This window comes from Leptodactylus fuscus, chromosome 3 (genome assembly GCF_031893055.1).
Source record: "Leptodactylus fuscus isolate aLepFus1 chromosome 3, aLepFus1.hap2, whole genome shotgun sequence".
Lineage (NCBI taxonomy): Eukaryota > Metazoa > Chordata > Amphibia > Anura > Leptodactylidae > Leptodactylus > Leptodactylus fuscus.
The window spans coordinates 31,548,545-31,562,130 of record NC_134267.1 but is presented as its reverse complement, the minus strand read 5'-3'; positions in this window follow the sequence as shown (position 1 = coordinate 31,562,130).

The window sequence follows — 13,586 nt, the reverse complement described above, 5'->3', positions numbered from 1 at the left end:
AATGCTGTATTATTATGTTAACTATACAAGATTAGGTCAGTCCCGCCCATTTTATTACACAATCACCAGCCCAAAAGATACCAACACCTTAGGGTAACATTGATAGATTTGTCCCACCACACCTTTCTCTAAACCTTTTCTGAGCCCTGTAGGTACCGTAACGGAGTGGACAAAGACCCCTATCATAAAAGTGGAGAGTGTCAGAATAGAAAGGGGAACATCCAAATGATGATACCAATTTAGTCTTATATTCCCAGAATAAATCACAAAGGATCCGCATAACCAAATTCTAAGAAGAGCTGATTTATCTTCCCCTTAGTTTTTTCCTGACAGAGGTGGCCTACGTGAATGATAATAGTGCGGTCTGAAGGTTTCTAATGTCAGTTTGTTCAGTCTTTTCCTGGCAGACCACAGTAAATCGATCCCATCAGAAGAGGCGATGCAGCTGCTCGGTCCAAAAACAAAATGAAAAGATCTCATTCACTTTGGTCAGATTCATGTGTGGTCAAATCAGACTCTGATCCTCTTTCGCAGGGCTTCGACCAGCTGGTAGGACTTTGCTGTGTGTGGCCAACATAAAGTAAATGTAGTCACTGCTGGGTACCGGGAGGCAGACTTTTATCTCCTGCAGTTTCTTTGAAAATTCGTTTTGTTATCCTGTAATTTCTTATAGAATCACACTCACCGCAGTAATTCACCATATGGCGAGACAGGATATCTACAGGCTATTCAGCGAAGGGAAGGTGATGTTTGTCTTGACTTTTTCCAGTTATGCCCCCCCCCCTCTTTTTTTTCTTTCTGACTCTAGCAGTATAATACCGTCACATACATCATATATATGGAGTGTACAATAAGAAGAGAGCTGTGCTAAATGCTTTTACTCATGCTGACATCGGTGGAATACATTTCACGTCTGCTCTGTAAGTGTCTGAAAATGTTAACTTGCTGACGGATCATTGGAGAAAGTATCTGAAGTTCTGCCAGAACATTGAACTTTGATGATTAAAATGACAATAACAAATATGCGGAGGTCACTTCTCAGTCAATATATCAGCCCGGGCCATTATATATATATAAAAAAAAAGATTAAAAAGCATTCTGGAAAGAAAAAGTGACACACTTCATAATAGAACTTGGAATCATTTCAATGGAACTTGTATTTATTGAACCGACTTGTTCGTTCTATAAGAGCTATAGGATCGTGATTCATTTCAATCAAGTTTGACTTTCACAATATTTTTGGAAAGAAACCACATCCCACCACCTTGTCTGATATTCTAGCTTTTGAAATACTAGATCAGGTCACATAAAAATATTAAGAAGCATATGTATATTGGTTTAATGTTCATTCATTTTCTTTCCTCTGGCTTTAGTTAAATGAAAACAGCCGCACGTTGTAGCAATGGCAATTTTTTTCAGGATTGTTAAAGGGAGTCTATCAGATGGCTTACAAATCAATAATAAGAACTATGAAGCAATGCAGAGATTAATATCATGTTGTAGATATACAAATCAGCCTGGAAGTGCACTGGGGGCGGAGCTTAACTTTTCAGTAACCTGCAGACAACTGTGATGTAGGTAGAGGCTACAAATGTCAATCACTTGTTGGCAATTTCAGAGAAGAACTGGAGCACTTGCATATGTTAATATGTAATATGTACATCTAGATAATTAGGTCCGCCCCCAGTGCACTTACAGGTTGATTTTCATTCTATAAAAAGACAGTTATCTCTTCTTTGCTTCATCAGTCTCTGGCCACAAAGATCGGCTCCTGGGGAGCCCCCTGGACCCAGTACATGTGGTGGGCGACAGAAGGACACTGTCCGAGGTGACCTCCATGCAGGAGAATAAATCCCACCCAATGTATGAGACCTTGACGGCACTTAGCAGCACTGTAAGTGACTGACTGCTTCACCCCAAGTGTGAGAAGGAGCGCTATCGGACGTTCTTCCTCCCAACTGCGGTCAGGCTACATAATCTACACCAGACCAAGCGAAGATCTGCACAGAGAACTAAATGATCCTGAAGTCTTTTTTTCCTTCTTCTTTTCCTTGGCTGCTATGGATTCCTATTATTTTTCTCAGCCTATGTGTGTCTACGTCTGTAATATATTACTGTTTATTATCCTGTATCTGTATTACCATGCTGCTGTAACACTGACAATTCCCCATGGTGGGACTATTAAAGGATTATCTTATCTGTTTATCTTATCTTATCTATTAAATGCCCTATACAGCACTATCATAATTCTGGACCTGACTGAATCATGCAGCTTGATATTATATGAATTCATTTTGAGCGTGCATTCCAGCTTTATTTCATCTCCATTTTTTTCATCTCCATTTTTGATGATATCTCTACCACAGACACCCAGTGAGGCAGGGATGACAAGAAAAATGTACATCATAATAGCAGCAATGACATCACTAACATTAAGTTGATCAGGAAAAGATGTAAGGATGGATGATTATTGGATCAGCTGCCAGATGGAATATATCTGACCATCTCCATGTAGTGATTGGGGTCAAGTGAGGTACAAGAAACCCTATTTTGATGTCAAAATACACATATAACATTGATAGTTTTTTTTCTACGGAAAGATGTATTGTAGTCAAAACCTCAAAGACAGTAATAGTTTACTTTTTTACATTTTTTATCTTGTGCATAAACTGTCTATAAATAGAAAGTTTGCTCTTTCTTGGTAACAGAAGTATAGATAGAATCTTCTAGGCCCCAATTAAAGGGGTATTCTCAACTCCATGTAATATACCATAAATGCCCAATAGATGTGGGCCCTACCGCTAGGACCTGCATCCCTCTTGAGAGAATCAGCCGCGCATGCGCAGAAATTTCCAGTCATTCGTATTGGAGTTCCAAACTTCAGTAGAAGTGATTGGAGAGATCTATTCATCTTTGGTCATCTCTCTCTCCACTGTGACTGTAAGACAGAGGTTGGGGACTACAAGAGATAGATGCAGGTCTCTGTGCCCATAAATGCCCAAGGTGTGAATACCCCACAGAAATTTGCAGAGATATTAACTGTACAATCCACAAAGTTAATGTACAATTTACCACAACCTGGTTCAAATCCCTGGTGTGATGGATTACAGTGTCTTGGACTTGGAAGCTCAGATCAGTAATAATCCTAACATTGAATAAAAAATCCAATAGAGAAATAGGTGACAGAAAGTTAATTTCAGCACAGAATTTCACAGAAAGAAGCCAAAATCCATTAATAAAGTAAATTAGAAACATTTTATGGCATAATTGTCAATGCAGAATCAAAATTTGTTTGAAGGGATAGTTACACTTTAACTATGTTGCTGAAACAGAGGCCATATTTATCTGATGTTAGGTGAAGCAATGGTTCACAGCAGGAGGCAGACAGGCACAAGTGGTCTATGGTAGAGGCTGCACATGTATGAAATACTAATAAAACATCCACTCAAATGAGGGTTGGGATACCTAGTAATCCAAATGCACACAGATAAGGCTCATACACGTGCCAGTCACATAATTTGAGGTGCACGTGCTGACTTACATCCTGTTAGTGACCCCCCCATACTATTAAATAAGACAGGCTGTAAAGCAGCTATATACGTACACCAGTACCCTCAACCAAAACAACAAAGCCTAGATGTATCCTTCAAAAAATGACTTATTAACCATGAGCTATTAGCAGAAATTTTGGCCAAAATATATGGGTTGTATGTAAATAGGTGCTGAACGGCCCATGTTACTATCATGCACATCACTAATAAGCTGTAAGCAGCATAATGCCCCTCACCTTGTCATGTGGCCGACATCTTATGTTAGCCTTATCTATGCACATTTGATTATAGGTAAACCCAAGAACATGAGGTGTAAGAGTGGATGTCGTATCAGTATCTTGCATTAGTGCAGCCTCAACAATTTACCACTAAGGTCTGTCTACATCCTGCAGTGAACCATTGCTTCATCTAACATCAGGTATATATGATATCTCTTTCAGTGAAATGATTTATAATGATGTCTCTTTGTATTGTTCACCTGGATGCTCTGCACAGAAAGGGTCACAGCAGGCTCTACCTGCTCAGGAGGCTGAGGGCCTTTGGAGTCCAGGGGCTATTTCTTAGGACCTTTTTCAACTCTGTGGTTGCCTCAGCCATCTTCTTCGGTGTGGCCTCCTGGGGGAGCAGTATATCAACCAGGGACAGTAATAGACTTGACAGGCTGATCAGAAGGGCCATCTCTGTCCTGGGGAGCCCCCTGGATCCAGTACAGGTGGTGGGTGACAGAAGGATACTGTCCGTGGTGAGCTCCATGCGGGAGAACAAATCCCACCCCATGTATGGGACCTTGACGGCACTTGGCAGCACTGTAAGTGACCGACTGCTTCACCCCAAGTGTGAGAAGGAGCTATCGGAGATCCTTCCTGCCAACCGCGATCAGGCTACATAATCTACATCAGACCAAGCGAAGAGAGAGCACTAAATGATCCTGAAGTCTTCCTTCTTTCTCTTCTTCCTTAGCTGCTATGGATTCCTAGTATTTTTTCTCAGCTTATGTGTGTCTACTTCTGTAATATATTACTGTGTATTATCCTGTATCTATATTATCCATGCTGCTGTAACACACGGAATCTCCCTAAAGTGGGACTATTAAAGGGTTATCTTATCTCATCTCATCTAATCTTATCTTATTGTCCTTCATTGCTTAACCCCATGAGGATGTAGAGCATGGGAGCTTGTTTTTTTTTTGCAGGACAAATTTTTGACACTGGTGTACATATAATTTATTGTTTAGCTGTTTAGCTTTTACCAATTCTTTTGTTTGGGTGATTGTGAGCCCCTCCCCCCAAAAAAACAGCAGTTTCACCATTATTTTTTTTTCTTTTTTAGCCACTGATTAACATGCAGTAAAACAACGGTAGAAATATTGTCTATGGGTGCATATGAATATAGCAAAACCAAATATGGCTACGGTCACAATAGTGCTGTGTGACCGTTCGGGGACCCCGTCCCCTAAGATAAAAGTCCTGCAAAATTTACTCTGTGCCGATTGCAGGCGGAAACATTATAGTCTATCTAGTCTGCGGAAAAAGTTAAGCGGATAAAGTTTCTGTTTTTCAGGTCCAAAAGCGTTTTTTTTTCTGCAGAGTTTTCACTGTAAGGTGGGTGCAATTTTGTGTCTAATAAAGCTCGAATGCAGATCTAATAACCAAACTTATGGACATTCAAATGCACTAAAAAAATGCAGCCACGTCACGTCTGTCTGAATGGTGCCTTACCCTGACCTTACAGTGTCCAGTGGTTGAGTCCCGAGATGCGGATGGGTTGACTAGTAGTGGGAGCCTACTACTTCTTATTGCCTCTCCCACCTATATATGAATGTTGGATATTTCCCATGCCCTCATTTTGCGATGAAGTGGAATTTAAGGATTTGCACTTTTCTATGTCTATTAAAAAGCGCTAGAACAGCCATCATTGTACAAATCTTGTAAAGTATCTTCACGGCTCTTTCAGACCACTTGAAAGCCATTTTCGGAACATATAGGGCATGTGTGTAATGGTATTTCTCTTTCAGCACTTTCAGGTTCAGATGTACAGGCTGTATGACCTGTATAGTGCTGAAAGAATTCTTCATTGCGATCGCAGATTAGTACACACACAAGTTATTTTAATGTTCTTGAGTCTTCATATCTGATGAATATAATACACCAAAAAGTTCCTTAGCATCACCACATTACTCTGAAATGTAGGAATGTTAATAATGCACTGGAGCAAGAATACTTTCTAGCTGAGGTGTATTGTAAAGTGCTCACGAGACCCTCATCATCTATAATATCACTTACCAAGCAGGCTGAGCGTTTACTAATGTGAGTCACCATATGGCTGAATAGGTTATTTCCTTGAGTAAATCGGTCTCCCATTTTATAGATAATATAAGCACTCGGTAGGCACATGGCTGCTAGTTTTGTAAGTGCATAAGGACAGAAAGCTTTTAAGGATGGTCAGAGGAGCCTAGAGTACCAGAGAAATATCTTGTCTATATTGAGCTTTAGCAGAAGGATATGGTTCTACTTACTGATTGTACTGTAGGCTGTGTAACTAGCAAAGACTGGGCTCCGTAGCAAACTTTTGACGTGACATAGCACCCCGTTTCCTAACCCCCACACAGTATAACACCACACGTACACTCACTATAATATCCCAAAGTGGCCTTGCAGACAGTATAATGTCCCATAGCATCCCCTTCCCATAGTATATTGTCCCATAGTGGCCCCTTCCCATAGTATATTGTCCCGTAGTGGCCACTGCACACAGTATAATATCCCATAGTGGCCCCTGCACACAGTATAATGTCACATAGCGGCCCCTGCACACAGTATAATGTCACATAGCGGCCCCTCCAGGCAGCATAATGAACCATTGTGGCCCCTCCACAAAATATAATGTCTCATATTGACCCACACAAAGTTTAATGTCCCACAGTGGCCCCTACACACACTATAATATCCCATAGTGGCCCCTGCACACAGTATAATGTCCCATAGTGGCCCCTGCACACAGTATAATGTCTCATAGTGGCCCCTGCACACAGTATAATGTCTCATAGTGGCCCCTGCACACAGTATAATGTCCCATAGTGGCCCCTGCACACAGTATAATATCCCATAGCGGCCCCTGCACACAGTATAATATCCCATAGCGGCCCCTGCACACAGTATAATGTCACATAGCGGGCCCTGCACACAGTATAATGTCACATAGCGGCCCCTGCACACAGTATAATGTCACATAGCGGCCCCTGCACACAGTATAATGTCACATAGCGGCCCCTCCAGGCAGCATAATGAACCATTGTGGCCCCTCCACAAAATATAATGTCTCATATTGACCCACACAAAGTTTAATGTCCCACAGTGGCCCCTACACACAGTATAATATCCCATAGTGGCCCCTGCACACAGTATAATATCCCATAGTGGCCCCTGCACACAGTATTATGTCCCATAGTGGCCTCTGCACACAGTATAATGTCCCATAGTGGCCCCTGCACACAGTATAATGTCCCATAGTGACCCCTACACACAGTATTATGTCCCATAGTGACCCCTGCACACAGTATTATGTCCCATAGTGGCCCCTGCACACAGTATTATGTCCCATAGTGGCCCCTGCACACAGTATTATGCCCCATAGTGGCCCCTGCACACAGTATAATGTCCCATAGTGGCCCCAGTACACAGTATAATGTCCCATAGTGACCCCTGCACACAGTATTATGTCCCATAGTGGCCCCTGCACACAGTATTATGTCCCTATAGTGGCCCCTGCACACAGTATAATGTCGTATATCTGACCCTCCAGGCAGCATAATGCCCTATAGTGGCCCCTCCACACAGTATTATTTTCCTTCATAGACCCTATGCCTATGATGGCAATATAGTACCATATAGGGGCAGACACAGATTGAAGAGGGCTATTTCAATTTTGTGGAATATTGATGGGACTTGTGCTCTATGTTTGGTTAGTTGCCTTAGAGCTTATTTAAAGGGATCTTCTGGGGCTTATTAATTGATGACAGATCCTTAGTATAGATCATCAATTAAAGATTTGCACCCGGGTCCCGAGCCGATCAGCTGTTTGAATTGATTCCAGTGTTCACGTTTCTACTAGACTGAACTTAACCATACAACCTCATGTTTCGTTCACTATGGCCACTGGTGGTCAAGGTGTTGCTGCTGTATTAAATAAGCTAAAATATAGCCATTTACAGCTACGTGTAACCAGATCTAAGGGGGGTTTCCCACAAAGATGGTTTACCCATTTTTCACAAGAGAGGGGATAAGTTGCAGACCGATCACTAGAATGGAGGTCTTTTATGGTACATGGGTCATGAGGGGTGCATTGCCGCTACATTCAACTCTATTGGGTCTGCCGGAGATGGCTGAGCACTGTATCTGGCTTTTCTTTGCCACTGCCATAGAGATGAATGGAGTGGCAGTGCGGGACAAGAGGTATGATGGTTGATGATACCAGCAGCCATCTCCTATAGAGCTACAACTTATCAGAGCCAACACTTTTCGGTTGTACTCTCCTTTCCATATCCATGAAATCTATATACAGTATAATATATTGTACAGTGAAGCTAAAACAGTATAAAGTCTCAAAATAGATAAACTAACAAAATCAAAATTTAAAATTTGCAAAAAATTTTTTTTCCAAAAATCCTGGTTTTCAGATATGATATATTAATTATAGATACTAATGAATAGTATTAAAATTAAAAAATGATAACTTGAATTTGAAACCTTTGATGTTTTTTTATATTTGCATACAGTTTAGTTTTCTTTCTCTCTACTGATTCTAGCTACGGAGTCTTTTCTAGAGTCTTGTTACTGTATAGTTTATGGTCATAGCTTGATGCATGGACTAATAGGTCATGGAGCCCACCACTACAGAAGAGTCTGCTAAGTTGCTGGAGTTAGCCAACCATTTGCAGTTTTCACTAAACAAATTAGTTAAAATTGTTCACCCGTCTCCTTCCTTCTGGATTAAGTCACCTGGGGAGCATGTGCAAAGAAACACAATGCTTGACATTTGACCTTCCTGTCCTTTATAAGTGTCTGCAGCCGGTTAGCTACCCTAAATAGCAGGAGCCAGGAGGATAGCACTCCAGCTCCCGTCTGTTAGCGTTGTCATAGCGGGCACCAATGTGGATAGAAAATGTGATTAACTTAAAACCTAATAAACTAATAGATCATGAACAATGGAGAAGATGTGATTTTACCTTTCTATGAGGCTAGCAAACACTCTCACTTTTAAGCAGACTCATCCCCCACAACACCCCACTGCAGCTACTCTACCCCTACCCTTCCCCCATATGCTTACTAACTATATTATTACTCTACAGACAATGACGAGACCCTTTGTTCTGACCAGGACCTGTTTTCTGTTCCTTTGTTCTGATGCTTGACGTCCAATACTGACATCATGCAATACTTTGCTGTTCTATATACGAATGTATTAGTTGTTTTCAGTTCTTGTTTTACTAAAATATATCATGAAAAGAAGAGGATTGTGATGTTTATCCACACCAGTGCCAAATATGCCGACCAACCAAAGCTGAGTGGGTTGGGGTTTACGTGAATACACCACTTTTTTTCTGCTTCCTGATCAATGGCTCCATTGCTGAGATACTAGCTTTTTCTTAATATACAAATGAACTGTTTGGTGCAATGAGGGCGTCACCATTGCTCTCATCACACCAAAGAGCATCGAGTCTTTCCATCCCTGCCATGATTGACATGTATACTGCCTGACCCTGCCTAATAAATAATGGTGCTTACTGGTAATGGCCTCAACACATGTAAATCTGGGAGGGGAAGAATCCAGAGGGCAGCTGCTGATGGTACGTCTCAGAAACGTAAAGTGAACCAACAGGATATGGACCAACCTGATATGGAATCAGGCCAAGGAACAGCGCTCACCCAAATGATAGTAGAAAACCTTCTTTATTGGAAATGTAGGTACGGCAGGAAATGTAGGTTTCGGACCCAATACAGTCCTTTATCAAGTGCACACTTGCTGGCCTGGATGTCTCGATTCATGAGTTGAGCCATCCAGGCCAGCAACTGTGCACTTGATAAAGGACCATACTGGGTCCGAAACGCGTTGTGACATACCTAAATTTCCAATAAAGAAGGTTTTCTGCCATCATTATGGTGAGCGCTGTTCCTTGGCCTGATTCCATATCAGGTTGGTCCATATCCTGTTGGTTATCTGAACGACTTGTCCAAGACTAGATATTGATGGGCTATATTTATACATGAGCGATATATAAGATATAAAATTTGTCATCAATATCACATTTGTAAAGGTCTGATACCTGGAACCCCCATCGATCAACTGCCATCACATCTGGACTGTGTAAGCAGACATTTCCATACACTGTGTAATGTCTATTATGGGCTACCATATTGTAAGATAGATAGATACAGATAATATGAGTGATATAAGATATAAAATTTGTCACGATGGAAAGCATAAAAAATCAACTCTGCCATAAATTTTTACAATTTCACTTTATTGTACTGGATTTTACCAGAAAGGGGAAATCTAATTTGTGAAAATTTTTGCTGCTACACAACAAAACAAACTTTCCGCTGATATCTTGCTATACAATAATCGGTCTTTGTCAATTTGAACATGCTGATTTGGAATATGCAAACCGTTTTTGTCTATCATCCTCCATTCTTGAAATATCCTCTATCTAAAATTTTATATTTCAATTAATTACTTCAAAACATAAGAAATAAAATTTTTGCACAAAAACTTGTATTTCAAAAGTTATTGCTACATGAATTTTAAACATAAACATGAACGTGGCTACAGCTACTGAAATGATATATAACACATAATTGTATGACAAACAAAAATTCAGTTTGAAGTCTAATATCTGTAAAATATGTGCAAAAATTCGTTAAACTTGTTCATGGTTTAAATTTCTTGTCTGCGGACTTCCGCTTATACTGATGAGTTGACAAATCACGCTGAAGCGTCCAACAGTAGTCTGTCAACATCGCTGTACTCCACTGACCCTGATAGCGTGACTCCATCACCGAAATGTCCTGCTGGTGGCAGCGCTTGCCACGTTTTGCCATACAAAAATATCAATCTGTTGAGTGATTGCTTTGCTCACGCCATATCATAGGAACTCTGAATGCCATGTGATTGTTTTTCTTTGCATTCCTGATCCGACCATGCAAGTTGCATGAACACCTCAAACAGATGAACTTTGGTGCCCACAACTAACCACAATCCATCTTCAATTCAAATACAGTTCGTATGCTTTCTTTACTAATGGCATGAAAATCATCTAATGTGACTTGTCTGTTACAAAGCCGCACACATAGCAAAAATTATCAGGTGAATTTATGCATCCTCTGGTCACCATATTTTTAACATATTGCAACATTAAAGGAGCTCTATCATTGGAAAAATCCTTATTAGCTAATCACATCCTTGTACCTTTAGTATGTAAATTGCCTCAGTAGATTTTGAATAAGTCCGTTTTTATTCATATGCTAATGAGCCTTTGGTGGACTAAAAGAGTTTTTCACATTTTTAGCCAAAATAATACAGATAATAAGAAGTACATGGACTACATGCCGTACAAGTACAATGTTGTAATTGACTATAAGCAATGTGATCACTTGAGCTGATCCAAGATGTAAGTGAGTGAGTAATATTATAATATGGATTTCCATTTGGCCTAATTTTGGAGAGATTTCCCCTTGAAAATGGGCGGCTTGTACTTTCTTTTATTACAAAGTACAATATAATATATACTGTCTGGAGTGGCGATGGGGTAAACAATAAATCATAGGATTTTCATGAGTTTAAAGAGTTAGCTGATATGTTTATTCACATGCTATACATAAACCTTTCAGTTTGTTCCAGAGACCTCAATACATCACACTGGGAGCTCAAAGCATTCCTGTATTCCAAACCCACCATTCTTCAATTGGGCCTAATACAGAGCGTAATAAATCACGCATACAGTTCTTCAAGGTTACATGGGGTCATATACAGTAACTATTATCTCCCAAATCAATATTCTACAGTGCACGGAATTAAAGAAAGTTATTCAGAAATAAATCATGCTGTGGTTTTAATAATGTTATTATCTCTAGGCACATATATGTTGCTTTTATCCTAAGGAGTAGAATAACAATTATTATATATTTTATTCTCAGCTAGAACTAATGACTTTTCCTTGATCCTCTCTCTATATTTATTAAGCAAAAACATGAGGAGCTGAGTCTAATAAATGGTTGGCCGGCCACCTGGTCCCCGTCACAAAATGTAATACACTAAGTCAATGTGTCATCTGAGGATGTGACCTTAAAGTTAGGCAGTTCTTGGAGAGAAGTGGTTTCTGAAAGAATGATTGGAGAAGAAAAGGGGAGCACTACTGTGAGTTCTGGGTTATGCCAGTAGTAAAGCCTAAGACCATTCATGTATGAGGGCTCACATACAATCTTATCTAAGAACACTGTGAATTATGAATTGTACCTAAACATCCTTCAAGAGTAACTTCTTCCAGTGATACAGGAGCAATTTGGTGATGGACAAGTCACCAATGAGAACCTGTAATCTGGGGCATAACTACCGGAGTAGCAGCTGTAGCGGCTGCCATAGGGCCCGGGACATTAGGGGGCCTGGTGGCAGCCACTGCCGCTGCAATTTTTTTTGTGTTTTTTAATGAGTAACTCCAGCAGGTAACGGGCCCTATTTACTTACCTGCTCACGGCCACCTGCGCTTCTCCTTCTGTAGAGGCAGCTGTGAACAGGAGCCAGAATCAGTAAGTAAGGCCACGGGCCTATGAACCCCACGAACACTGCTATCATTATACTCGGGGGTCTTTTCAGATCCCTGAATATAATGATTGGAGGGCTAGGAGAGGTGAGGGAACATAAAAACACTGTTACTTTCCTCTTCTGGGCCCTGTCATATTTTGGGCCTACTTGATGATGTCACAGACTTCACTTGAGTCAGGCTTGCTTTCTTATGCGTTTTGACGCAAGCCCGGTTCAAGTGGCATCTCTTCCATCATTGAAGATGGCCAACATCAGCGTGGAGTGCGTCGGAGCCCAGGAGAGGTAAGTAACACTGTTTTTTATGTTTGTTTCCTCCCCTGGGTCTCCGATTATTATACTCTGGAGAAAGCTATTGACCAAACTGAACTGTACATAACTCTGGTGTAATTTGCACCATAAAATATGTCTACTATATCTTGCCACGCATTTATTAACCAGTTCTGGACCACCCGTTGACTATATTTGTCCAGGAGGCCCACTCTTAACTCTGTAAATCCTTACAGTATTAACAGCCGCATGAAATTGTGTAGTTGCAGAACTGGGGAGGCTTCTGTAACTGCATTCTCCTATAGAGAAGACCGGGTGGTTTACTACTGTCCCTGCCTTCTCAATCACTGTGTGCGCATTTCTAAATGAACACTGTATACAAAGCTATGGGAGCCATCATGCTGCAGGTCACCTCTAACCTGACAGTCGTGGGATCTTCCGGGGACCAGGAACTGAAAGAGCTGCTTGGGCCTAGAGGACCCAGACCAGTTTGGCAGTTTATATTGGGAGGCTTCATTCCTCCTGTAACCAGGGCTTAATGTACCAGCCCCAGTTACATGGGAGATCCGCCAAAATAGTATTGTTCAGTGTCACAGGTTCTAGCTCTGCTCGCAGCGACACAACACTAGATAAAAATTACCATAATGGAAAGGGAAAGTGATTTTAAAAAAGTTTTTTAGTAGCACTTGGTGCTTTAAAAAAACATGAAAAATTTGGAGATACATGTTTCCCCTTTTTTGTTTCCATATTCCTGTTTATGAAGGAAAAAAACATATAAAATAACATTCAATGAAGCAATAGACCTCCCCAAAAATATACAAAAATTATTTGAATAAACTAAACAAAAAAAAAAAAAAAAAAAGTTTAACCACATGTCCAAAGAATAAATAAAATGTATCTGGTCAGGAAGAAGACAAATTGGCCCAGTACAGAAATGGTTAAAGGGGTTAT